The following is a 27,496-nucleotide window of genomic DNA, read 5'->3' as shown; positions in this document are numbered from 1 at the left end:
CAATCACACTGTCTTCTTTCCAAACTCCTCTTTCAGAAAATAGGACTTCTAAGGGCTAATTTCCACTGTTACCTTCTGTAACAGGTGCTTGGGTATTGAAGAAAGAACATCAATAGCACAGACATGAGTTCCAATTCAATGTAAGATGTTGGTCTTTCCGATTTAAATATTCTATATAAATTTCTAAGTCGATTTCTCTCAGCTTATATGATCGAGTTTATCCTCCTAATGTAGCTCCTCAAAGGTCAGAGGATTCTTAAGATTGTGAAGATTTTCCCGTATCACTACATGATATGCTGCGGAGATATTTGGTACACATGATTTTATCCTCCACTAAACTTATTAGGGATCAAGACTTCTCCTTCAATATGTACCCAGTCTATAATGCAGAAGTGGCCACATGATAGGTGTTTGGTAATACTATATTTGTTTTCTATTGCTGTCTGACTCTTGATTTCCACTCAAGTCTTGACCTCATGGTTGTGAGTTTAAACCCTGCGTCGGGCTTCATGCTGAGCTGTGTGTGGAGGTCACTTGAAAAAAAAAAACAACGGAGGTCAGACATCCAAAGTGAGTCTCCCTGGGCTGAAGTCAAGTTGTTGTCAGGGCTGGTTCCTTCTGGAGGCTCTAGCGGAAAAACTTTCCTTGCTTTTTCCAACATATCTTGGCTTGGTGGCCCCTTTCCTCTATCTTCAAAGCCCACAGCATAGCAACTTTAAATTTCTCCCAGACTCGGACTCTCTTGCTTTTCTCTTTCACTTACGAGGACTCTGGTAATCAGATTATGCCCACCTGGATTATCCAGAATAATCTCCCCAAGTCAAGGTCAGCAGATGAACAACCTTAATTCCATCTACAGCCTAATTCTTCATTGTTAAGTAATATAATATATTCACCTTTTCTGGATGTTTGGGGCATGGACATCTTTGGGGAGTTGCTACTCTGCCTTCCACAAACATGATTCAATTAAGTAAACACAAAAAGAGTTAAAGTAAAATCAGAAAGGATTCTCAAAAATCTTGTTTTTTAATTCCACAAAAATTTTCTGGAAATTCTAAAGGAAGAAAATACTAGATCTGATGCAATTTGATATTTTGGTCATATTTATATATATTTACCATTTTGATACATTTTTTTTCTTCAGCTATTGTAGTCAGCCATCTGGCATCCTTTATGATGAAGTTCAAGGTTACATTGCTCCAAATTGTGTCTCTTCTTGAATCTTTTTTCCCCCCTGAAGATGTCTAATTTCCCTGATGCAGACAGACCTCCAGACCAGGTGTATCATCTTTGAGTGAAATCTGTCTGGAAGCAAAATATGATGTCAGAAGCATTAAACTGTTTCCAATACATTTGGACCATATGAGGTTTTTGGTTTCCTGTAATAATTGAGCCTTATTGACATTAGAATCCACAAACTCTCCACATTAATGTTTGTTTATTACTTGACAATTTGCTGTCAAGCAACCAAGCAAGAAAGGAAGCTACATGGTAATAATCAATATGGTCGATCACTTTATCTTGCTTTAACACAACACATGACATCAGAATTGTTCAGCTAATTGACAAGCTAAACTATTTGATGGACAATGCAAAATGGTAAAACATTAATGACTTTTAAGTAAGTAAAGACACAGTAGGAAGACCTAGTTTTCCTTTTTTTTTTTTTTTTTTTATGAGAGACTGGGAGAGGGGCAGAGGGAGAGAGAGAGAATCTCAAGCAGACTCCCCACTGAGGGTGAAGCCTGTCACAGGGCTCGATCACCCAGCCCTGAGATCATCACCTGAGCCAAAATCCAGAGTCCGACGCTCAACTGACTGAGCCACCCAGGTGCCCCTACTTTTTGTTTTTAATTCAGGTTTTAGTAGTTGGTTGGTTTGTTGTCTCCTGTCACTTGAAAACTTACAGAGATTTGTTAGATGAGAAATGGAAGCTTAAGTTGCCTCCAAATTAAATGAAGGCCACTCTGGTGATTGAAGCCCACTCTGACCGAAAATTCCAGTAACGTTTCCGTTATACACAGGGGGGGTGAGGATATTCCAGGGGACTACATTCCATGGCACACAGGTAGAGGTGTATCTGTAGTGAGAACCTGGTGTCCGTGCAGACTAGCTTCCGTTTGTTCATGAGCAAAGCCCTGGAAGGTGTTTGGTGCACTACAAGTGGTGTCCGCAGTAGCCCTTGTGAGTGGGACGTTTGTTACAGTGGCAGGTTGTTAGATGCATGGAAACATGCTCTTTGAAAGCCTTCCAGAAAATAAATGGCCAAAGGATGCCATTTCACTCTACCTTCTCTACTTTCTTTGACCCTGATAACTGGATGATATATTAAAATGTGTAGTTGTGTGCTTTCTACACACAAACACATTTTCAAATTCAGTTCAATAAATTCCAGATATTCACAAGCTATTCCTGTTATCCCATCAGTAGACTAAACTTGGCAGGGAAATAAAGAGTTCCTACAAACCCAAGCCCTAGACATGTCTCTTGACTTAATATGAAACACTAACCTGGTCTTTGGACAGGGATTCTTAACCTCAGGCTTATGATAATTGGACGGTCCAAAACGATATTGGGGATATTGGGCCAACAGTGAATTCTCTACAGATGTAGGGAAATTTTGTGACTATGATAGCATTAAGCTTTTTCCGGGATGAGGAGTCATAACTTTCACCAGGTTCTCGTATGACCTTATATATAAAATATAATAACAAATAAAGTAAAATAGCTCAGGACCAGAAGTTTAGAATCTTTTTTTCCTCCACCACGATGTTGCTTACAAACCTCAGAAAAAAATGTTTCAGGTTCATGATGAAATGTTTTTTGGTTCCCATGAATAAACTGAGCTTCAGCTTTGGAAAATTAATGTGAAATCATAAAAATGTAATTGCTAAGCAACCTGTGCATTAAGCATCATTTTCAATTAATTTTAGCTAAGAATTGGGCTATTAATTTTAATATCTTACAATCACATTTATAATTAAAGATAATCACTTTAAAACTCACTTTAGAGCCTCTCCAAACCATGGCATGTTTTTGTTTATTCAAGGATTTCTCTCTTTTTAAAACTTTGAAGCACCATATTGTCTTGACAGACTTCCAGAATACTGGAAATGTACAGTCTTTTCTTTAATGATAGCTTAAAAAGTGAGACTCTATTGTTAAACAAAAAAAGGGAAATTATTTACCCAATATTCAATATATAGTAAGTTTCATATGAAACATGATATTTTAATTTACTTTAACTCTTTTGGATCTATGGTAAGAAGCTAAATTGCTTCCTTGAAAGGTAGCAGTAACATATATTCTTAAAATTTTATAAAATTATCAAAGTCTTTATCTATAGTGTATAAAAGAAAATGTTGACCATGTTTTGGTAAGTAAGCACATAGTCTGTGAACCTAGAAAATTCAGACCATACTGTGGGGCCTTGATTCAAAACTATTAGGAACAAAACGTTGACTTTTCTAGAATGGAGTTAAGTCAGTAATTTTAGGAAACTTCTAGGGGAAAAAACTTAACTTTTTGGAGATGATGATGGACTTTGATTACTTCTGTGATTATTGTTATTGATTTTTTAATGTACTTTTGGTTTTTTGGGGTAATGTTATATTGAATCTGGTATAGAATGCAATTTCAGGGATGCATTATCAATAGCTCTCAGAATCTTTTTTCAAATAACCTTTTTAACTTAGAAAAGATTTCATTTCACTGAAAGCTCAGGGCTTGTTCCTGATGTCCCTTTGGTCAGCCTGAAATCTCCACAACTCAGTATCTGAAGTGAACTACCCGTACCGTAAGTCATCACCAAGAGAATGGAAAGGATGTTTTCTCGTCACACAGGACTTTGTCTGAAAATGCTGGTCAGTACAAAAATAAGATACCAATGGATGGGTAAAGAAATGATTAAGTAATAAAAAGCATGTCTCTGTGGTACTGTGGCGAAGCTTAATGTATCCTACAGCCCCAGTTTTTACGCTGCTCACATTTTCCTCTCCTGGGGTCAGAAAATAAGTACTTAGTCCCGAGGGCAAAGGAGAGGGGTGCGGTGCGAGCTAGGCAGGTTAGAGTCTAGGAGTCCTGAGAAGTGGTGGTGAACTGAAATAACAGGACAGAAAGTGCTAGTGGAGGACAAATCACCAACACAGAGACAAGGGCATCTTTTCTACTCTGAGAGAGAAGTCTGCTGGACCCCCCCAAGGCAGCAGATTGCCCTCAGAGAGGAAAATATTTCTGAGTTTGTTTTCTTCCTCTTATTAACAATTTATTTTTCTTATTGTAGAGTACCAACTATTCATTGCAGAAAATGTGGTAATACCTAAAAAAGAAAATTCACCCCTAACCAGCCCAACCAGTAAGGATAATAGCTAACATGTGGTTATTTTCTCCCTAGTATTTTCCCGACATGGACATCTCTAGCCACCTGTTTGTTGGCACACCACCAAATTCCTGGAATCTAATTTGTAATCCAACTTTATTCTCTTAATGTTTTATACGCTAACATTTTTTCCAGAGACACTGACTGACTTCTCGCTTTCCTGGGCCTTGGTGGGCAACCCCTCCATTGATGCCACCCCCCCTTCCCATTATACATAGTCTCCAAAGACAGAAAGAGGAAAGGAAAGAAGGAAGGAAAAAAAGGAAGAAGGAAGGAAGGAAAGATTTGCTTTGGCTTAGGACATTTTCCTCTGCTATTTCAGGACACTGACCCCCACTACACCTAACTTACACCCTCCATCTTCCCTATCAAAATTCCTGCACAATTTGTTTATAACTAGAACACAGAGTAGTATACAAATGGAGGAAGAAAACATGCTTCATTGATCTAAACCTGGGCTGTGAATAATTTTCCACCAAATTAATCAGTCCGTTTGCTTTAAAATTTCTTGGTTAGGGGGAGGCTGATGATCAAGTTATAGGAGGCTGATGATCATAGTTAATAAGCACTTAATAAATAAATTCCTAATTGAGTTGAATTTTATGAGTTTTTTGTGGGGGGTGAAGGGAGGAGAAAGAGGCCTGAAGAGAACAGGAAGGCATCAGATGCCTCTATGGAGGTGGAGGCCGTGGGCCATGGGGTCCCACTCAAGGGAGAGAAATGTTAGGACAAGGGGCCTAGGCATGAAAAAGGCAATCAAAAAACTTGCCAATCTCTTTTTTCTTCAGTCAGACAGAAGAAAGCAGACACCCCACCATCCAACGAGACATTCCTGTGAGACAGCCGTGGCAACAACTTGTCACCTTGTCCTGCCCGGGAGGGTGTTCCTCATGCTGAAAGGGATGGGTTGGATGAAAAGGGATGGGTTGGTCTAGACAGAACCATATTTGGGTGGGTGATAAGAATTCTCTAGGCAGGACAGCTGTCTACAAAACTATGAATGAGATTGGTTTGGGGGAGTCGGGAATAGGGAGAAAATCCATGTATCCTGAAACTGCTCCCCCCTTCCCAGAGATAGGGGCATAGGGATGCTGTGAGTCCTCTGTGCCTGGCCCATGGCAGGCACTTGACATGTGTTCACTGAATGAGTAAACAGAAACGGACCTTCTAAGCCCCTCCTTACAGGGAGGAAGTAAGAATTTGCCAGCGTCTTCGAGCGGTAAAAAGGAAATCAGGCTGCCTGTTTTCACAAATGCACATAGGGAGCACAAGAAGGAAAGACAGAGAACAGATTCTCCTAACTGGAACTCAAAAATTCTCAGTATCTGTCATGAGTCATGGATTTTGTCTTATTCTCAAGTTGAATGTTAGGACACTCAGATAAAACAGTTCTATTAGTGCCATGAGACGGGTTATAGATAAGTCTAGAGGGGTCAAAAACAAACTAGGTTGTTAAGAGAAGCTAAATATTTTCCATTTATCTTATTGTGATAGGCAGCCATTGAAGTTTTTAGGCAAGAAAATGACTTCATTAAAAATTAATATGGTGATTTTATGAAAGAAAGGAGGGGTCAGTTTCTGTCAAGGAGCAATTTTTTTAAAGAAGCTATATTAATGAATAAAGATATTAAGGCTTTATGAGTAAAAGCCTATTAAAATTGTTTCAGCAGATGGTTTTACTTATCGCATCTTAAAACTCAAGTGTGACTCACAGCTTAAGGGGTTTTGAGTTGAAACCTCTTCACTTTGTGACTTTTCTTACCACCAATTCTCATATTTAGAATTGCAAATACAGTCCAATCAAAAGGGTCCTAAATACTCATCCTATCAACACCAATACTAATGTCAAGTGAATAGGACAATGTAGCTACAGTTGAGTGAAGGTCCTTGAAGACTATGAAATTTTCTCTTTCTCAAAACTTATCATTCCAGTAGGATCTTCATGAGCACTGAGCTAGAAATTAAACATTTTGAAGAGTTCATTCTTATTTTGAATGAAATTCACAGTTTCTATAAGCAACAAAGAAAGCTTATGCTACTGGAGGGAGAGTTACCTTTAACAGACATGGCTTCCTTCTGAGAGTTTTAGGGCTTTTTTCATCAAGGTGCCTCAGCAAAAAGGATTAGCATGATATATAGCTTACCTATCTTTGGTTTATAATTCTTTAAAAATAACAAAGTTGGAGGAAGTTGAAACATTTTTCATTTTCCTGTGTTTCTTTTTTGTTTGCTTTTATCAAGGTGTAATTGACATAGGACATTAAGTCAGTTTCAGGTGGACAATGTAATGATTTGGTATTTGTACATATCACAGAACAATCACCAGAGTGTCTAGTTAACACCTACCATTATACATCCTTACAAGTTTGTTTTTTCTTGTGATGAGAACTTTTAAGATCTACTCTTTTAGTAACTTTCAAGTATGTGATACAATAATGCAAACTACTGTGGTCATGCTGTACATCTCGTCATGCTGTACATCATATCCCATGACTTATTTACTCTATAATTGGAAGTTTGTATATTTTGACTCCCTGTACCCATTTCTTCCAACCACCATACCCCACCTCTGCTACCACCAATCTGTTCTCTGTATCCATGCACTTGTTACTTTGTTTTTCCTAGCTTCAACCTATAAGTGAGATGATGTGTATTCTTGTTTCCTATTGTTTCTGTGGGCAAAGAGCAAACAGGGAAGTGTTGGAGTACATACTTTTTGCTCCTCTCTTGACTCCCTTGGAGATCTCTGTGTTAAAGGATCCTCTGGTCTACATCCCTTTACCTTTGAAATTTTCAACTTCCTAGTTAAAAAGGCCGATGCTGTGCTCCAGCTTAACAGCTGATACAGAGGGCCCAGGGATGCAGACAGCAAGAGTAGACTGATTTGGACCCTAACAATATTTCCAATTCAGCTTTAATTTGATAGCTCTTCATTTTGGAGTTTGCTTAATGTATTTGCATAGCCACTGTAAAGCTAATATGCTGCTCCCTTCTTGGCTATCAGGTTTTTCTATGTAGGTACAATTGCTCAAAGTCAGAGTGGAGGACAAGAGCCTTCTAGAATCTAAGCACCTACACATATATGTTTTTGTTTTATTTATTTATTTGACATTTTAAGTTTGAAGTGAGCATCCAGAAATAAAATCTCATTTTTAAAATTTTTCTTTTCTTTTTCTTTTTACGTAATTTTTAGTAGGCTCCATACCCAGTGTGAGGCTTGAACTCACAACCCAGAGATCAAGAATCACATGCTCCACCGACTGATCCAGCCAAGTGTCCCTAAAAATCTCAAATTTTGTCACTGTTCTTGTTATAGGAAATAAGGGTATAATTTAAAATGATGTGATTTTAACTGAAGCTTAAGTCCTACAAGGCTCTGGGTGCTTGGCCCCAGTCTCCTCCCTCTCTCATCTCTCATCATTCATCCTCTCCCTGATCTGCCTGGCCATCCTGGCATGGTTGGTCCCAAACATGCCCAGAACATTCCACCTCAGAGGTTTTGTTTTGCATTTTCTGTTCCCTCAATCTGGTCTGTCCCTGCTGCCGATTTTTTTTTTTTTTTTTGACAGAGAGAGATCACAAGTAGACAGAGAGGCAGTCAGAGAGAGAGGAAGGGAAGCCGGCTCCCTGCTGAGCAGAGAGCTCCATACAGGTCTTGATCCCAGGGCACTGAGATCATGACCTGAGCCAAAGGCAGAGGCTTTCTTTAACTGAGCCACTCAGGCACCCAGGCCGATTTTTTTAAAATTGTGTTATGTTGTCACCATATCATACATCATTAATTTTTGCGGTAGTGTTCAATGATTTATTGTTTGTGAGTAACAACCAGCGAGGCTATGGTTTATTCCACTTAGATATACTCCTCAAGCATCTGCCCCTAGAGAAGACTTTGCTGATGCCTCTACGTAAAACTACAGTCCTGCTCCAAGATCACTCTCTAGACTCTTCCCCTGCTTACGTCTTCAAAGCACTTATCACTTCCTTTTGCTATACTTTGTATGTAATGATTTTCTGCCCCTCTGAGATCTGAATCATTAATGGTAGAGAAGGCTGGGCCAGAACAAGGCCTGGTACACAGTAGTAGGAGCTCATGAGGAATGTGTTGAATAAAAGAACAGTTTTTATCATAAGATTATACTTACTGTCCTTCCCATAGATGGTACCAGAGGCACTAACAGCCTATTGGTTTTCTCTCCCCCCCACCCAATGGTGAAGTTCATCAAAATGAACTTCAGTCCAAAATATCAGTCCTTTGCCTGGTATGTTCCCTTGCCTGTGGAACTGTTGGGAAGAAATAAGAGGGCAATCAAATACTTACTGGTTTGCAGTAATTAATTCATATTTCGGATGCTCTCAAACCCGAGTGACTCATCTCTATGTTGCTTAGCTTCTAATTTTGCAAGAGATTCACAAATAATCTCATCAAAATATTCCTTTTGCTGAGGAAAGTGGATTTTTACCTTTACATCTACTGTGTGCCATGAACTAGAGCATATGTCAAAACATTAGATGGGAATTCAGAACTTCTTTGCTATTTTGTGTTTTGTCTTTAAAAGTCCCTGTAATTTTATAATTTTTCTCATAGGTCATCTTTACCTTTCAATAAAAAAAATCTTTCCTCCATTGTCCAGTAAAATTATGGATCCAGTAAGCAGGCCCTCATTAATCTCTTGATTTGCAAAAGCCTCTGGCAAGCCACCTGTGTTCTCACTACAACCATTCACCGGAAGACAGTATTTTTGCATTGAAGGGTACTGAACAACAAGACAGGAGACCTGTATCCTTATCCTAGCCCTAAAATTTGTTAGTTGTCAGACTCTGGGCCAGGTAAACTCTTTAAGCTCCAACATTCCAACGTGTACCTTCTCTTTCAAGGTTAAAAAAGTAATTTCAAATCCTCTGTTGGGTAACTGACCAGTCTGTGAGTAACTGTTGGGTAACTAACCAGTTGGGTAACTGTACCAGTCTACTGGTACACTATACTTTATAAGACATTGTAAGAGAGCATTGTTCTTGAGTATATTTGGGTAAACATTGTAAAAGCATAGTTCTTGGATTTTTTGGTTGGCACACATTAACTTTTGTTTAAATAATTAATGAGGAAGCAGACAGGAAAATAAAAGAGCTGCTTTGACATGCATTTGAGGAATGAGGTTTTATTTTGTCAGTAGGAAAAGGAATGCTATGTGAGGCATCAGGCTGGTTAATAGGGTTAATTTCTCTCATAGCAATAACATGTCACTTTCTGTTTTTTAAGTCATTTAAAAGTTACTAATCAAATATTCTATGGCAAAAATTTGCGTTCTCTCATGGAGGCAGAAGAGTATAATTAGATAATGCTCTTGCTAGCAAGATGTCAAATAATCAAGCAACCATTACCTTGCCTTTTGAAGTAAATTATTCTTTCATACAATGAGAAGATGGAAATATAATGAAGCTGCAGATTGATTGCATTTGCCAGAAAGTCCTGAAGAACTTTCTTTCAGGAAGCTTTTAATTCAGATTGCACATCTCCAGTAAGGATTCCAAAAATTCTGTATTTTATTTGATGAATTATAAGGTGAAATCTGGTATTTAAATTTGTTATTGTGTGTGTGTATGCCAGGTTTGAAGAAAAGTCTGAAAATATGAACACAAACTTCCTACATATGTCATTTATCAGTAAGATCCATCTGTTGCTAGGTCCACAGTTACAGAGAAAAGTCTTAATGATTGTTATTGTTATTTTAAGAATATTATTATAAAATTGATACAAGTCATTATAAAAAAATTAAAGGAGCAAAATTGTATAAAATAAAAATTAGAATGAGTTTAGTTTCATTCCCCACTGATAGTCTCTGTTAATATTCTGGTATGTATCCTTCCATGCCTAACACCTTTAGACACACACACACACACACACATTTTAACAAAGATGGGTTTCCACTATCCAAGATATTCCACAACTTCTTTTCTTGCTTAGCACTATCTCTTTGACATTCACTCCTATAGGTGAATATGGATCTTTTCTGTTTAGGGCTACATGGTATTCCAATGTGTCAACATATAACTTGACAATCTCCTACTGATGAGCTTTCCCATTTTCACTGAAAGACAACTAAAAGTCCTTGAGAACTCCAAATCTGGCATCAGCCTGCATGGCTCATAAACCCAGTTCCTCTACTTACTAACTTGTGTAAGTCACTTAACCTCTATAGTTCTCAGTTATTTCAGCTGTAAAATGGGGAGAAAATTCGTACTTAATCTAGAAGATTTTTGTGAAGAGTTAATAGATATAAAACGATTAAGAATTGTGCCGACCTCAAAGTAAGTACTATATGAAGGTTTGCTATGATATTTTTGTTAACTACGGACAATACTGCAATCTACTGCTTTAATATATATCTGAATTTTTAACTCTTGAATAAATCAGATGTTTTTGAGGACACAGAATTTAAACCATGGTGAAAATAGCAAATGAACTCTTAGTCTTCATTTCTTATTTAGCAGAAGAATGAATAGAAAAGGCAGCACACGGCTCTGCTCATTGAATACTGGTCCTAGACAGTGTAAATAAAAATATGTACTTTCTGAAGCTCTCAAACTCATCATTATTCCCAATGTCCTGGTTCATTCCATCACCTTCCCTTACCTAGGCTATTATAAAAATCTACAACATTTTTGTCTGCCTGCTTCTGAGTTTCTCACCCCTTCCACAAAACCTCTACCACTTCTGTCAAAAAGACATTCTAATGTTTCCTAATGTCTCCAGGTTAAAACCTAAATTTCTTAACCTGGAGATCGGAGCCCTTTGTGAGCTGGTCCCGGTCGAACTCTCCAGATTCCTTTTGATAGCTCTGGCTTCCTTCCACACTTCTGCCGTACTGGGTTTACCTACCCTCTTCTGAATGTCCCACACTGTTTTCTTCTCTGGAAATTGCACACACAGTTCTGTCTCTTTGAATTCTGCTCACCCTTACCCCCCTAGTCCATCCTTTGAAGACTCTTAGCCTTTTAAGACCAATATCCTGTATCCCCATGTCTTTGAAACCTCCTTTGAACTCTAGCTCCCCAAAGGATTTCTGAGAACCCCTATTTTATATCATCATTTTTTACCCTTATTAGGGCACTTTTCACATTGTGATTGTATGCTTATAAAAGTGCCAAAACACACCAGACCACAATACATATAAGGAAAAGGACTCCTCTCACTCTTTTTTATATGACCCTAATTGAATATAATGTCCAGTACATTATGTGAATGCTTTTTCAATTAATGAATGAACAATCCAAAACAGAATTTCTATTCATAAATTATTATAAGACTGTTCCTTTAGGTGGGGAGGTGTGGTAAGGCTGGGGAAATTCATCTACTTCCAGAGATAGGCTACAAGCTCTCCAATAACCACCTGGGGACATTAAAGCAGCCTAACATGATATGTTAGTGAATGCTGAATAAACCTTCGACTAGGAATAAAAAGATCCAGGTTCTAGTCATGCCCTTACCACTCTCTAGTTACATGATCCTGAGATAGGCAATTAACTTGTGTTCATTAACTAAAACAATGAGGGAGCTGAAAGAAATGATATCTAAAGTATTTCAAAGATTATTTTTTCCAATAATTTAAAACAATGGATATAGTGCCTAAAAGAAGACTTGGCCTGCTCAAGTTCATTTCAGCTTATTCCCTTGTGGAAACAGGTGTTTCCAGATCAACAATGGCACAGTGAGCAATGATCTCAAGTGTCAAAACTCATTAAATGACTATTGTAATAGAACAGATGATCAGGTTTGACATTTCTTTTGAAAAATGAATGTGTCAACATTTCCTCATGTTTCGAAATAAGTGTGTGAAAGGGTATTCCCAGGGATCCTAAATAGCACAATTTTAAACTGCATTCTATTTTATCAACATCGTGGTTTCATTAGAGACTATACATAAGTGTAAACGGTTACTGTTTACAAAGTCAGCTGTACATGTGTACAGATTTTTGTTGGTAGTAGAATTAAGGCATCTAGATATTTATAAACATTTTAGAATTCAAAATACCAAGTCATCTTGCTCCAATTTAGTAAAAACAGATCTCATATAATTGTCAAGAAAGAACATACCCTTCTTTGCTCTAGATCATAATTATGGGTGAAGACAGAGAATATGGTGGATATTAAAATCTCATTTTATTAATTAATTCAATCTGTATGTACTATGAGCAGAAATTATTAGTATGTATGCATGTGTGTATGTATCTATTTATTTATATTTACTTATTAGAAATAGAGGGAAGGGGCAAAGGGAGAGGAAGAGAGGGACTCTTAAGCAGACTCCATGCCCAGTGTGGAGCCCAACGTGGGGCTCGATCTCATTACCCTGAGATCATGACCTGAGCTGATATCAAAAGTTGGCTGCTTAAATGACTGAGCCACCCAAGCACCCTCACTGAGCAGAAATTAAAGACTAACTTGTTATACAATAAATTTTTACAATGCCCAAGAGTGTGATGCCAAGATGGCAGCCATGAGGGTGACTGAGACACTTGTTGAACATCTGCTATATGCCAGGCTAAGTGCTTTACAAATACTATTTTATTATCGTTGAATCCTTAAAATGGCATTATAAGGACGTACTATAATTATTGACACTTTATGGATGAGTACAAGTTGAGATTTTAGCCCTGTTCTTTGATTCAAAAGCTATGCTCTTTGCATAACACCACACTACCATCACCAAATAAAACATAGCTAAAAATGCAGGATTTCAGCTGTGCCTCAGGAAGGGATTGAAAGGAAGAGTAATATAAACAAAGCCCCAGGATAGTTAAAAGGTAATATGAATGGCGTCCTAGTGCAGCACTTCTCAAATTTTAACAAGCTGAGGAATCATTTGAGGTTGTTGTTAATTGTGGAGTATGATCTCCAGTAGGTTTGGGTTGAAGCCAGAAATCTGCTATTCTAACAATTTTCTGTGATGCCAATGTTTCTTATCCTCAGACCACACTTTGAGTAGGCCAGCACTGATACATGATTGGTTCAGTACCATGGACAGTGGAACAGGTGGGTTACTATTCAGCCAAATCTCTAACATCTTCTGTGAGTAGATTCTTGCAATAAAATATACAATCAGAAACTTCCTGACAAAATACTTCCTGGATTGCCAGTCATAAGATGATCTTTCCTTACATATAGGTACAAATCTGTTCACAAGAAGGAACTGGAGTTTTCGGAGAAAGAGAGTCTGTCCCCCAGTTTGTATTTTTGAAGGGTATACTGCTAGTGCTCCTCAGGTAAACATAAGCTAAAAAGGTTTATCATCAAATAAAGGGGTTAATACAGAATTTATAAAATATTTAAGTATTAGTATCAGCTGCAAAGTTATAAAACCTCTATTTGAGAGGGGTTAGTACTCTCACTTGCATGTTTAATGAAGAGAAATTAACAACATCTTTCTGCAGCTAAATATACTGAACTATTAATCAATTATACAAAATGAGAAAGAAAGATTAAAAATATGGCAGAGTGCTATTCAAAATCACAGTGAAATAAAATGACTTTAAACATTTCTTTGTAAATGTATTTCTATTACCTTTTTCTTTTCCCTGTATTTCTTCTACCTTGTTCCGAATTTTAAAGATAAAATCAGATAGATCATTTTCTTTAATTGACTTTGTCCTTTTATACCACTTATTTTGAAACAGCAACTATGGCTTCCAGCCAGATACCTTGGGGATCTTAAGACTATCAATTTATTTCACAGCTGGAGCAAAACAATTCAGATAAGAATCTAGGAAACAATTGCATTTGTTTTCCATTGAAGATATTTTTTTTATTTTTTGGTTGAGGACCTCTTCTCATGTCTGGAGATGCTATGGGCTACATTTATGACAAAAGAAAATGGTATAATCGCACATAAACTTTCTGACAAGCCTTCCCTTAGCCTTGTTATGTGTTCTACTTAATGATATTCTTGTTATTCCAATGTGTATTTTCAAAATGAATTTACTAAAAATGTGTTGCTATCCATTGAGCTTACATTTCTAGTATATCAAGAGTGAAGATTGAAATCTCTGTATTTCAAAAATTTTCTTGTTAATTTTTGATACCACAGGAAGAGTCTCTATGTTTGTATATGTGTGTGTATGTTTCAGTATGTATTGACAATCTAAGTCATAGGTGAGAGAAGTCTTATATATGTTGTTTCATTCAATTTGCACAGAAACAGTTTGAAATAGGTACTTTGTTCCTACTTAAGGAATGGGAGAAATGAGGTTTGAAGTCCCTCTGTCAGTTGTGCTTGTAGGTAGTTGAGCTTGAATTACAGAGATGAGTGCTCTCTTCCCACATGTACACTTATAAGATGGGCTTGTTCTAGTGGAAATTTACAAACCTCATAAGGACGGAGCAAAAATTTTAAGTGTGAAGTGCAGTTCAGCCTGATGGTGAGAGGTCCCCATCCATTACTTCAAAAGCAGATACAGAGCTAAATTCAAAATCCATTACCAGTGGTGTTATCCTCACTGGGCTTTTTTCAGATGGACAGACACTGGCCATTAGCAAAGATTAAATAATTTACCTGGGCTTGCCTTGAGCACTCAATGCCAGAAAAGAATTTGTAACTAATATCTAGGGAGTTTCTTGGTCTACTGAATTGTAGATAATCCCCTATTTATAAAACATCTTATCTCTATCTTTTCTGAGACAAGTAGTAATTATTTTTAAAAGAAATATAAATAATTCCCTTTTGGTGGTCTCATGCAGTCCGTCTCTGCTGCAGCTTCTTTGGTTGAATCACTGAAATCTAACTTCAGAAATGAGGAATCATCAGCATCCGTGGCCATAAGAATGGGATTTTTTTTTTCTTTCATAACCCTTATCACTTCCTCTTTGAGAAAGTCTCAGCTATTCAATGTGTAGGATAGATAGATGGGCATTTGAAATGTTTTACCACTTGTATTAGATGCAATGTCATGTTTGATGATCTCTGTGGACACTGTGAACTTGTTATTCATTCCCTGGGAACCCAGTGAACACAACCAGGTGATGTCTACTCTCAGAAGCTTTATAGAAAAATGTGGCTTTATAAATACACAGAGCTACAACTAGAAGAAGGCCCAGTGGAATCACATTCCTTTGGTGAGGTGCCTTGACAAATGTGTAAGAAAACAAAGAGAATTAAGCAAGTGGCTGTGGGCTAAAGAGTTCTTGCTTCAGGTGGGGTAAAAATAAAACTACAGATGGTTTACTGGAGTGACTTATTTCTTCAGCTCCCTCCCTACTCCTTTAGTTTTTTGGTTTTGGTTTTTTTTTTTTTTTAACATTTTTCGAAAATTTTAGTAAAAATGCCAAGTCTTCAAATTCTTCTAGTCAAGACAGGAAGACGGGACCACAAGAAACCTATTTCCACAGTCTCTTCTCATTGCCACACCTGAATTGCAAAATGTGGGGTTTTGCATGGAATCCCTATCCCTCCCTCCCCTGTCTTAAATAGCAAACACACTTCACCGGATGCCATACTTGCTCTCCGATCCATTACCTAAAATACATTCAGGAGACGCACAGGTGTACCCCACTGCAAGTGCTGGCACTGATGTGCTCCGCACATGCTGGTGTCATGGCTGGAAGAGTAATCCAGAGTTTTACATGAAACCTTATTTACTGAATTGACCTGCATAGAATAAAATCACCACTCTGTCTCTTCCAAATTGGAGGTAATTATCATATCATTTTACTCTATGACTAGGGCAATCTCCACTCACTGGAAGTTAGGGAGCAAGGAGGAGTAACCTGTACCCCTCATTAACTTTGATGTTTAGAGTTCAACATCAGCACCGTTCATCGAAGCACTCAGCGGTCCGGTTCGCCCTTATCCCTCCTGCCCATAACTCTCACCCTCAAGCCATCTCTCACAGCTCCTTCCGGGGCCCACCCGCGGCTAATCCATTGGGCGCTCTAGGGCGGTGTACACAGAAGGGGCGTTTGCAGAGCCGGCTGGGAGCCGAGTGTGGCTCCGCTCGCGCAGCGCCGGCGCAGCCCGCCAGGGGGACCCCGACCCGCCCAGGCGGCGTCTGATAAAGAGTCTGAGGGGCGTGGGGCCGCGGCGCCTGCTCCAGGAAACCCGGGCATCCGCAGGGGCTCCCCTATTGCTCCAGTGGACTGGCGGGGCTGGGACCTCGGCTCTGGGACCTGCGGCTGCACCGCAGACAGAGGCGTGCCCCACGGGTGGGTGTGTCCGTTTCCACCCGCTGGCCTTCCAGCCCGGAGAAGAGCTCCTGAAAGCGGGTATTTTGTCCCCCAAGACAGGTTTTGTCTTCGGTAAACCCGGATCCAGAAGTGTAACTTTGCGGCCGGGTCACGCGTTGGGCCTTTGGGGGGCCCTGGGAAGGGGAGAAGCGGATCTTGTCGGCATCCTCCAGGAGGAGGCGGGCTGCGAGAACGAGGGCAGCAGGGCTGGGGGAGTTCCCACGGGCGGTGGGAGGCGGCGAGATTGGCTCCGACCCGGGTCCCGACCGTGCGGTGACGCTCTTGGAAGCTCGCCCCGCCCCCGCCCACCCCAGCCCCCAGTCCCCAGTCCCCAGCCCGCCTCTTCCCTGCTTAGGGCGTGAGGGGTGGTTGGGATCTGTCTGGACGAGAGCAGAAAACTTTTACCCTCCAGGCCCCCGGGTCCCTTTTGTCTTTCTTGGAGGCGGCGACGACTCCTGAGCGGCGAGTCCCTGCCTCCCGGCCGGCGCGCTGCACCCGCTGACCTCCGAGGGCAAGAGCGCTCGGGCTCCTTGCGCTCGATGGCGGCGGCCAGCGGCCCCGCGACCCGCGGCGGGCACAGGCAGCAGCTCGGCCCACGCCCCGAGACCGCCGCCGCCCCCACGGCGCGGGGGTAAGGGTCGCCCCCCACCCTCCGCTGCCGGTCCCCCGCCCTCGCCGCCCGCCCCCTCGCCTGACTCATCCGCCCGCGGTGGCCGCGCCGCGTCCGCCGCCCGAGCCCAGCCGGGATGGGGAGGGAGCCCGCGGCTGCCGGCGGCTGCGGAGACTCCCGCTGACGCCCCCGAGCCCGCCGCCTCTTCCGCTCGTCTGAAGAGGCTCCCGACGTCCCAACTGCTCCTGCAGTGAGAGTCCGGAGAGACCCCCCGGACCCCTGAGGCCGCGCGTTCAGGACAGGTGAGGGGAGAAAGGGAAGGTGCTGTCGGGGGGCGGGGAGGTGGGTGGGCAGCCGCGGCAGCCACAGAGGGGCGCTTCTTCACCCCCACTCCCCCCTGCTTCAGTCGCCCGAGTTAGGGTAAACGTTGTCTCCCGAAGTTTGGGAAATAAACCAAGTCCGCCATCAGTTTCATACTCCCCAGCCCTCTGAGCGCAAGGGAAGCTTTGCGGGGCAGCCTCCGGGAGCCCGGAGCCTCGGAGCGCCTGACTAGGCTTCCCCGAGCTACACCCTCCTTTGTCTCCGTTCCAGAGAGTCAGCATTCTCGGCGAAGACGTCCGCGGCGTCAGTTTATAGTAGTCCCTGGCAGGAGCGAAGTGTAGTCAGGGTTTCCTAAAGCAATACCTGGGAGTATCTACATGGGCAAAATGGAGAGGCAGAGCGATTATTTGCCGATTTCAGCACTACTTTTCTCCCTATATAGTCACATAGTCCGTCCTTCAGAAAAAGAACTGAGGCTTTGCAAGATTTGCTTCATTAATCATTCTTCTGCTATAATTAATTATCCACGCCAGCATTTCACACTGTGTAGGTGTAAGCTCTCTTTGTCTATTTACTACCTTTCGATTTAGATGGAGAAGTGTATGTGTGTGACACATGTAATAAAAAATAATTCATTATTCAGTACCAGGCACCAGTGATGACAGAAAGTCAGATGCTTCACATACGTGTAATTTACTAATTGGAGTCTATCCCAGTACACCTGGGTCTGGTGTATTTCAGAACTACATATGTTGCATTAAAGTGTCTCTGAACCTTGTGGTTTTTTTTTTTTTTTTCTTTCTTCTGAAGATCTTTAGAAGTAGTCGTGGACAACTGTATGCATAGAAAATATTTAAGGAATCGACATCTGTTCTTATTTGTCAGTAAGAATATTGAACTCTTTTGGTTTTGCCGTCAAACCAAGTTCCGAGCTACACTTTCTGGAGTGCTCTATGCATAGGTATTACCAGTTCGCTGTAAAGCCTATTTACTTTGATGGTTTATCACGCCTTGCATTGTAGACATACTTATTATCAATTGACCTTCAGTTTGTTATTTGGCTGCCGATATGCGAATATATTACCAATTTGTGAAAAATAGGCTAGATTTTGAAACTTTTTAAACCCTTGTTTTTCCACTACTGTTTATCTGGGCAGAAGCATCTGCTTGTAGTTTCATGGTTTTCAAACAGCTTAAGTGAAGGAAAGGAGTCCCTCTAAACAGAAAATAATGTTTTCATTAAGTGGAAACTATAGTTAAAGGTCCAGCAATTTAATGATACAGGATTTTTTTTAACTCTTAAAAATATATACTGAGGTGTTAGAAATGATTTATGCTAACCAAGTCCTACTAGTGAGCTCATAATTATGGGATGATTTAGCTATAATTTGTAACCCTGGTTATAATTAGCTTTGTATCCTAGGCTGGGAAAGCCTTCAGTGAAAGAGGGAGTTGTTGCGTGGGAAGTCTCTGTGTGTGATTTCCAGGCGGTCGGCACAGAAAGGCTTTACCTGTTGCTTCTGAGTCGGGTCCAGGTAAAAGCCATGTGGTATCCCAAAGGCACCCATAATCAAAAGGAATTCTTCAAGAAGGCTCATTGTAACGAGGGATGGCTGCACTTGTTATTTTAAGTTGGAAGAATTGTCAGTGAAGCTTTTGAATGCTCCCAGAGCTAGATTGCTATAGTTGGACTTGTGTGGTTTCAGAATTTTGACAACAGCTCGCTGGGTGGAGAAGATAACCAACCACTGACACGTAGGGGGAGTGAATCTGAACCGATTGTGTTAATTTATTCATTGCCCTGAAGATTATCAGCATAAAGGGAAAGAAATTCATATTGACCTCAGGAAAATAGATAAAAACAAGGATAGAAGCAGATGTCACCTTTTGCATTTCTTAAGCAAAATTAGTAGAAGATAAATTTATAAGTCCCCATAATAATGCACTTATTAAACAGAATATAGCATCTAAAGGGAACACACTTTCAAAATAAATTTCATTTATTAATACTCTCCCTAAATAGGAGACAGCATAGGAAGTCTTCTTCAAACAAAATGCTTTTGGAAAACAAAAACAAAAGCAAAACTTGTATAAGGACCAAAAAGCACATCTGCAGTGAGATGGACCCTTCATTTTATTAAGGGATAGATGATGTGCAGTTTTGGTAAGTGTGTTTGGTTCAGAACTTAAGATAGGATTTGTCTGCTCATGTCTGATTTTTACCCAAGCACTCAGAGAACACGGATGAACACATGTTGGATGTATTCCTGTGGACTGGCTGATGGACTGCAAGGTAACCTCTCCCATGGGAACTTGAAGTCTGGTGTGGAGAGGTCTGGAAAGTGTGCACAGATCACTGAGCATCTGGGATGGTCCTTGAGCAGCAGGGCACTGGTGCACACAGTGTGGTGGGTTGCAAAGGACTCTGGATGGGGCCTTGGAAAAACCCAAGTTCTCCTGACTAAGCCACTGAATGAGTGGCCCTGGATATGTAACTTGGCCTTCAAGGGCTTCTACACCCTCATCCTCTCATCGACAGATTGAGGGTTTCGGACCTGTGATTTTCTGTCTCTTTAAAGTGCTGTGTGATGAGTTTTAGTGGAATTGAGAGGGAGAAGCCAAAGTGTAATTTGGGAAGGGTGCAGTTAATAGAGTTGCGCAAAGGAAGATGGGCAAGACATGTCCATGCTGGACACAGGGAAAGGGTAATAATGATGCTAATACGAGGTAAAGGAGATCTGACCGATCATTGATTATCTGAGCTTATAATACATAATAAATAATAAATGCCAACTTTCGCTGAGTATTGGACAGATTTTGATGAGTTTTCACAAATAATGGCAATTGATTTTTCACAACATCCCCAAGAGGTAATGAGAGCAGAAAGGTGAGGAAATCGGGAAAATACTACAAAGCACATGTGTTCCCGTATGCCCCGTTGCCTTTCTGCAGACTTACAGAGATAGGAGAAGCTGCAACGTGCTTTGGAAACCTTGTGTTCATGGGATAGAGCGATAAGGTGGGTGTCTGATTTTAGTGGAGATTCAAGTTTCTGAGTAAAAATTTAGTTTACATTCTGAAAGTTAAGTCTCTAAGAGAGCGAAACCTCCTGAAATGTCTTGATTTCTGTTGCTGATGTTTAGTCTGATTATTTCTGTGTGTTTCCTCCCCACCTCGCCTCCCTCCCTTTCCCCAGAAGAATTCTGGGGATTTGACTATTTACAGAGTCATTGGTAAGACTCTTCAAAGAGTTTTGAGTGCGGCTGGGAAAAGGAAACTCTCCTGTGAAGGCAGGGATTGGCGAGGGGTAGGGGGGCTGTTGTATTGCGAATGGGATGTATGCTAGGAGCAAGTTGTGGTTTTTTTTGTCCCTGGGGGTGAAATTACACAGGAGCCAAAAGAATATGAACAAGGCGTGAAGATATGGATCTCTCCATTCCCTCCTGTGGTGCCCTCCTCTCTGCCTGAAGAGATAGAACATCAAGGATGGGCAGGTGCCCCCACGCGGCGTCCTTGGCCAAGGGAGTTGGTCAGGATTCCTTATATGTGTGAGGAACCTCTATTTAACTATGTTATACAAAAAAGGATTTATTGGCTCATATGACTGGAAAATCCAGCAAGATGGACCTTGCTTCAGTCGTGGCGAGAACCCAGAGGCTCACTTGGGCTTTGTAAGGGCTCTTTCTCTTTCTCCCTATTTCTCAGCTCCTTTCTCTCTGGGTCAGCTTCATTCTGAGGCCCCTTCCTATGTGCTGGGAAAGCTGACTATCAAGTAGTTCCCATCCAGCCTTTTTGGGCTTTTGAGCCGTAGAAAAGAGAGGTTTTGTCTCTTCCAGGTCCTGTTCATAGACATTTCCTTCAAGGGCTCTGACTGGCTCTATATCAGTCCACATCCATCAGAGAGTTGCAGTCTTGAACTAGATCATGTGCCCCATGCTGTGTACATGGTGGTGGTGGTAGGGTGAGGAGGCAGAGGCTAGCGGGGACACCACGATGGGCAATTGTGTCAAGATCCCTTAGAGGTGTGGTTCTCTGAATCTACCGATGTGGTCAATCAAAAACAACATGTCTGTCACCGAGGAGAATTGTCCCCTCCTTTTTCAGGACAGACCCCCTGAACAGTGGTGTGGAGTTTGCACATGGAGGCAGCTCAGGTGCCCAAGACCATACCCATTACAAAAATGGGACCCTCCTCCCAACCAAGGCAAAGGCCAGTGATGAAGTAATACCCCTCGTGTCTAGACTTTGCTGAAAGAGGTGTGGTTGCAGGATATTTCTGGCTGAGGAGGCCACCATTTATCTGTACCCACGTACTTTTAGTAAATATCGTTGTGCTTTATTTCCAGTCTATCCGTTTCATGATCAGAAGCCCTGGTCATCTAAAGATCATGAAATTGGAGACCCCCTCCTTTAAGGACTACCAATCTAGCAAATGTTTGAACAGGAAAGTGAAGTGATGAACATAGTACCGTTATTCATGGAGGTTTCCTGAGTTCATGGGAGTTGGGGAAGGGGGAGGCAGCAGGCATAGGTTAGAGTTACCACTTAGGACCTAAGTCCTAAGATGATAGGTACCAAATTAGAATATTGGGAGGTGTGCTTGACATTATGAGTCTGGTAAGGGCATATGACTGGATAAAGGACATTCTGTGTTGACATGCGAGGAATGAATGGATCTGGAAGATCAGTGGGAGGTAGTAGGTGACATGGCTGTGTGCTGTGGGTAGGTACGTGGTAACTGGCTATGTAGAAAGGAGGCCAATGGTCATGGTGAGTCCAACGGCACGATGTTTATGCATGTAGCACTGACATTTATTGGGGACCTACCTAGTACGCCAGGTCCTGCGTTACATGTTTTGAATTCACCATATTCTTTAAATCTCATAAAAACCGTCTCCGGTGAGAACACTGGAAGTTAGGGAGGTAATAACTTGCTCAAGGTTACGTGGTCATGAAGCTGGGATTCAAACCCTGACTGTCCAAAACAAATACCCCTACTTCAATAAACTGCCGTACTACCCCTCAAGGCCACGGTCAGAGTCCTCTAGGTGAGGTGAAACTGAAGGACGGGGCTTCTACTAAGCAACTAAAGTGACAGAAGTTCCAGAGGGGATGGAATAGAGGTCATCAGGGCACAGGTGTAGAGCACCCATGCTCCAGGGAAAAAAGGACAGGATTGCCAAACCGAGAATAGAACAGACCTAGATTCTTGGTTTGGGGTTTGGGGTGGAGCAAGGGAAGTGGGAGTGGTATCAGGAAGTCAAACAGGTGAGCCCATCAGTGCAACAACTGGGGCTTGATTGTTGGTCTGAGAACAGGAACTCTGCCATCTGCCCTGCTTTAAATGCCTTCCTGGTGTAAGGCAGGAAGAACACACATTGGGCACCTCCTCAGAGGGAAACAGGATACTATAAGTTGTCAGGCACCACTAGGAAAAAAGGAGCTAATGTTTGTGGAGCACCTGCCACATGCCTTAGATACATTATCTCCACCAAACCTTTATTACAGTCCAGGGAGGGTAAATATTAGGCTTTCTTTTCCTTTCCTTTGTCTTTCTTTCTGTCTGTCTGTCTTCTTTCTTTCTTTCTTTCTTTTTTTTTTCCCCTTTGAGCCAGGAACTAGAGGCTTAGAAAGGTTAGGTGATCTTCCTGAGCTCCTGGAGCCAGACTGGAGAGGAAAGCGCTGTCATGGAAACCCAGTTCTGTCTGAATCTAGACCTCATTCTGGATCTTCAGGGAGTCATCCCGGCCTTGGCAGGCAAGGTCAATGTCAAGTCTGGGGACTAGAAATGGGGAAGTCAGCAGGGCCTATGGTTGTGAAGGGAGACTGAGAGCTGACTTGCAGTCATCAGCACTGAGAGGGGAGCAGGTCATCCGGAGGGGGCTGTCCAGCAGGATTATATCCGGCTTTGGCCAAGAACTCATAATCCGCTAGGTTTTTCCCCTCCGAGCAGGATCTCTGTCATTCTGCAGGACAGATACGTCAGCAAGTCAGATGTTCGGAAGGCTTAATTTTAGTCACTGATTTCTGTTGAAGAGAAGGGACCTCTGCCAGCTGCCTTGGCCTGAATTTACCTTGATATGGACAGGTACTTTGTCCTGAAATATGATGAGTAGATACATAGAGAGAGAGGGAGGGGAGGGAGTCGGGAGGGGAGAGCACGAGCGGACACGGAATGTAGTAGGTATATGAAACACATTCCAGCTACAAAGGTCTATCCTTGAAGATACACTGAATGAAACTGCTTACTGACAGAACAGCAGGGACATTATGTTATTCCCCAGTAAATGCAAGATCAAACTAGTAAGCAGACGTGTGACTGTGGATTTCATTATGTGCAGTGGGCTGTGTGTATACATATATACGCATACAAACACACACACGATAAGTAGAAAGGAATGTGAAGGTATATAAAAATTTATATTTCAGGCATATTTGTGAGAACTCAGACCTATTTGAGGAGGTAAATATAATCATCCATAACATTTTTAAAGCAACACAGTAAGACAAGGTGATTTTAGAGTTAGAAAGATTTTTCAGAGTGCAATCAAGATCACAGTGCTGGCTAGTATTATGAAATACAAACTTAATAGTAGCACTTGAACTAAATCTTATGAAGACTAAAAAGAATGGAACCATCTAACACCTGAAAGGCCAATCCAGGGAGGCTTCCAGGAGGAAGTAAGTTCTGATGACAATATATGAACAGAGAGTGGGAGAAGAACAGTGCAGGTAGGATTAAGAATTTACTAATGCTCTCTGACCAGCACCAGAAATAACCCTTGGTGGAACAGGTTGGGGCTGCTACTTGTTTAAGCAAGGGAGAAGGCACACACCATAGGGAAACACAGAGGGTCTCAGTAAGAGGGTGTTAGAAATTACTTATAAGATTTTAAGATTTGAGTTTATGTTATACGATTTGGGGAAGGTTTAAAGAAGCAGGGCTTCTGCTCTGGATTGAAGCAGGAATAATCCTGTGATTTTCTATCTCAGTAAGTCTTAACTGACGTAGCCAAAACTAGAGAGGTTAATGCAATAACTGGCGAAGAAGCAGCAGTCCCTGATGAGCCCGATTAGGGGGACATCGGTCACATTAGGGGTTAGACAGTGTCCATATTTCTGTTTGTCAGAACAGAAATATGTTCAGGTGTGATTACAGAGTGGCCTTGTTTCTGTCCTGAGCCGTCGTGACCACAGGGGGGCCTTGCCTGGTGTTGATGTTCCATGAAATTGTTTCCCTCTGACAGGAGGACCTCAGGGCCTGGTTGGGAGGGCCAGGCTCTGCTCCTTCCTAAGCTGGAAATGATATCTCAGATTGTTTCTGATTCCAGATACCAAGATTTCCAGCACAAGAGGGTCCTGTTCGTGAATGTTTCTCTTGGGGGCTATGGAGGTGGCTTTCTTCCTAGACCGTAAAACATATTTAACAGAATTTTTATCAAATGCCACTGCTTACTAGTTACTCAGCTAGATCCTGCGGATGTCAGGATGCCAAGAATCTCAAGAATTTCATAAGCTAAAGGGAGAGCCAGAGGTAAACCGATGATTGCAGTACCCTGAAATCAAGCTGGTAGAGATACTAGAATCGGTAAAGCATATTAGAGGCTCCTCAGGTAAAAGGAACGAGGACAAGGAGCCAGCTTTTTGGCAAACAGCGAGCGAGTCACAGAGGTGCAGATAGGTTGGCAGCTGCTGAGGAATATTTTCCTTTTTGAGAATCAGCATCGTGGCGCTGACATGCAGGGTGAAGCCAGGGAATTTCAGGATTCTCTGCGCTGATGGAGGGATAGGAGACACACAGATTTGGGCTCACTTGGCAAACCACGGATCAGATCAGCTCCGTGAACCTTTGTGTGCACGTTTTAGTAATAAAGTAGGGTTTCTTAGCATTTCTGAAGAGATCTTCTTATTTCTCATCATCAAAGCAATGCACGCTCCCAATAGAAACTTTAGAAAATACATGAAGTCTAACAAATCAGACTATAATCCCCTGGCCCCAAAGTACCCATCAGATTTTGACATTTTCTTCCTCATTTTTAATGAATTTTTTTCCATAGTTAATAACATCTTGCAGCCTGCTCTGTTGGCTTAACCTTATGTCCTAAATATTTTCCAACGCCTCGGCAAGCTTTATTAATGTCTGTATAATATTTGATTATGTGGATATAGCCCAATTTATTAAGGGTTCTCTTAAAATTGGACCTTTAGATGGTTTCCAAATACCTGGCATTATAAGTGGCATTTTGATGAAATCTTTGTTCAAATTTCAGATTATTTCTCTAAGAAAGATCCATGGAAGAGGCTAATTCCTGGGTCAAAGGGTATGGCTGTTCTAAGTCTCTTGATACTTAATGCAAAACTGATTTTCAGAATAGGTAAATTTGTGATTGACAGTGCATGGAAATACCCCCTTCATCAACTAGGGTTCTGTGTATTTTTTAAAAATAAGAAAAGTCGCCATTTCAAAATGAGTAGCAATTTTTGTTAACCACGTACTTGGTTTCCTTGTTATAAAAATAACCTCTCTTTTGGAATCTAGATCGTTAAAATATTGTGATAAACCATTCAAGTTTTAAATATGTATTTACACACATTCCTGATTATACATCTAGATAGAGGCACAAGGCAGAGAGCAGATTAGCTTGTGAGTGATTTTTTTTTAAATCATAAAATGCACATCTTGTAAGGGTGCTCTTCAGACCATGTTGTGGAAAACTTTCCGAGCCAGAGCCCCACTTTGCTTAGTACGCCCTGGCCTCCTCTGTGTCTGTAGCTCGGTGGGATGTTGTAACTCTTGTGCTCATGGTCCCTACACTATTCAGAGGGGCCGTAAGCTAAGGGGGGCAAACCTGTGCCTGTTCTGTTGATGGCTGTGTTCCCAGCAGGGAACTCTGGGCCAGGTTGACCAGTAGGCAGAATGTGAGGACCCAGATAAAATGTGAAAACGCTTGAGGTTTTCCAGAACACCTGCTCTCTAAAACCGCTGATTCCTCTCCAATAAGCCGAAGATTCTGAATTTTGAACCTTCTGATTTTGCTCCCTTTTCCAGAAAAAAAGCCAGTCACATCCTTGTATCTAGCTTTCATAGTGAGAAACTTTGACTCATTCCCTAAGAAGGCAGAATTTGCATCTTAGTTAAACCTCTGCAGGGTTTTTTTCTTGTCCAGAAATATTTCCTGCGACTGTAAAAGAACTATTAAACTTCCTATCGCAGTCCATTTGACATGGGTTTTGAGTTTTGAGTGCCATTTTCAATATTTTCACAGCTGCCATTTTTCTACAAAAATAATACACAACTAAAATCAAAAGACTTCTGATTTTCTTCTGAAAGTTGAGGAAGAACATTACAGCATTATAACTCCGTTTTCTTTTACGGATCTCTGTCAGTAACTTTGAACATAATTATTTTCTTTCATTTATTCAACAAATTGTGACTTAGTGAGCTTCATTCAGAAGTTGCCGCCAAGTTATACTGACGACCCATTTGGTCAAATGCAAGGCATATCCTGTACGATGATGTAGAAAACCATGTGGGAAAGCAGGACCCCTTACTTACGGATGGGATATGCATGGGATAGTCAATTCAAGCTCTGTAGGAAGTTCATTAATTAATAATTGATGCAATTACCTAGGTGATGGCAGCTGGGAATAGAGTAGGGCTCAAAGCCAAGGTTGTGGTGAGGGTGCATTCTAGATGGGGGAGACAAACAAGGTGGGTTCGGATACAGAAGGGGCTGTGAGGAGATCATATGGTCAGGGCAGACCTCTCTGTGTTTAAGGCATCTTGGCTCATACGTGCGAGATAATAAGAGCCAGCCTTGCATATTGGGGGTCCGGGGAGAGGAGGGAAGGCTTCATTCTCAACGTGCTTGGAAGTTACGAGTAGGTTTTTCTTTTGAAGCCTGATGTTTGAGACCATTTATTTAAAGTAGGGGGTTGGGAGCAAAAGCACCCATCACTTTAGAAACCCAAG

General features: G+C 41.4%; 1 protein-coding gene across 2 annotated transcripts in view; it reads left to right on the top strand.

Moving 5' to 3' along the window:
* Nucleotides 1–16,446: 16,446 nt before the first annotated feature.
* TMEM200A (transmembrane protein 200A) overlaps nucleotides 16,447–27,496 on the top strand; it is a 73,857-nt gene continuing 62,807 nt past the window's right edge. For both annotated transcript variants that reach the window (XM_032339531.1, XM_032339532.1), the window contains exon 1: nucleotides 16,447–17,504. The gene's annotated coding sequence lies outside the window, so the exon portion shown is untranslated. The remainder of the gene's footprint in view (nucleotides 17,505–27,496) is intronic.

Source organism: Mustela erminea, chromosome 4, assembly GCF_009829155.1.
Source record: "Mustela erminea isolate mMusErm1 chromosome 4, mMusErm1.Pri, whole genome shotgun sequence".
Lineage (NCBI taxonomy): Eukaryota > Metazoa > Chordata > Mammalia > Carnivora > Mustelidae > Mustela > Mustela erminea.
This window is presented reverse-complemented; position numbering and strand designations above follow the sequence as displayed.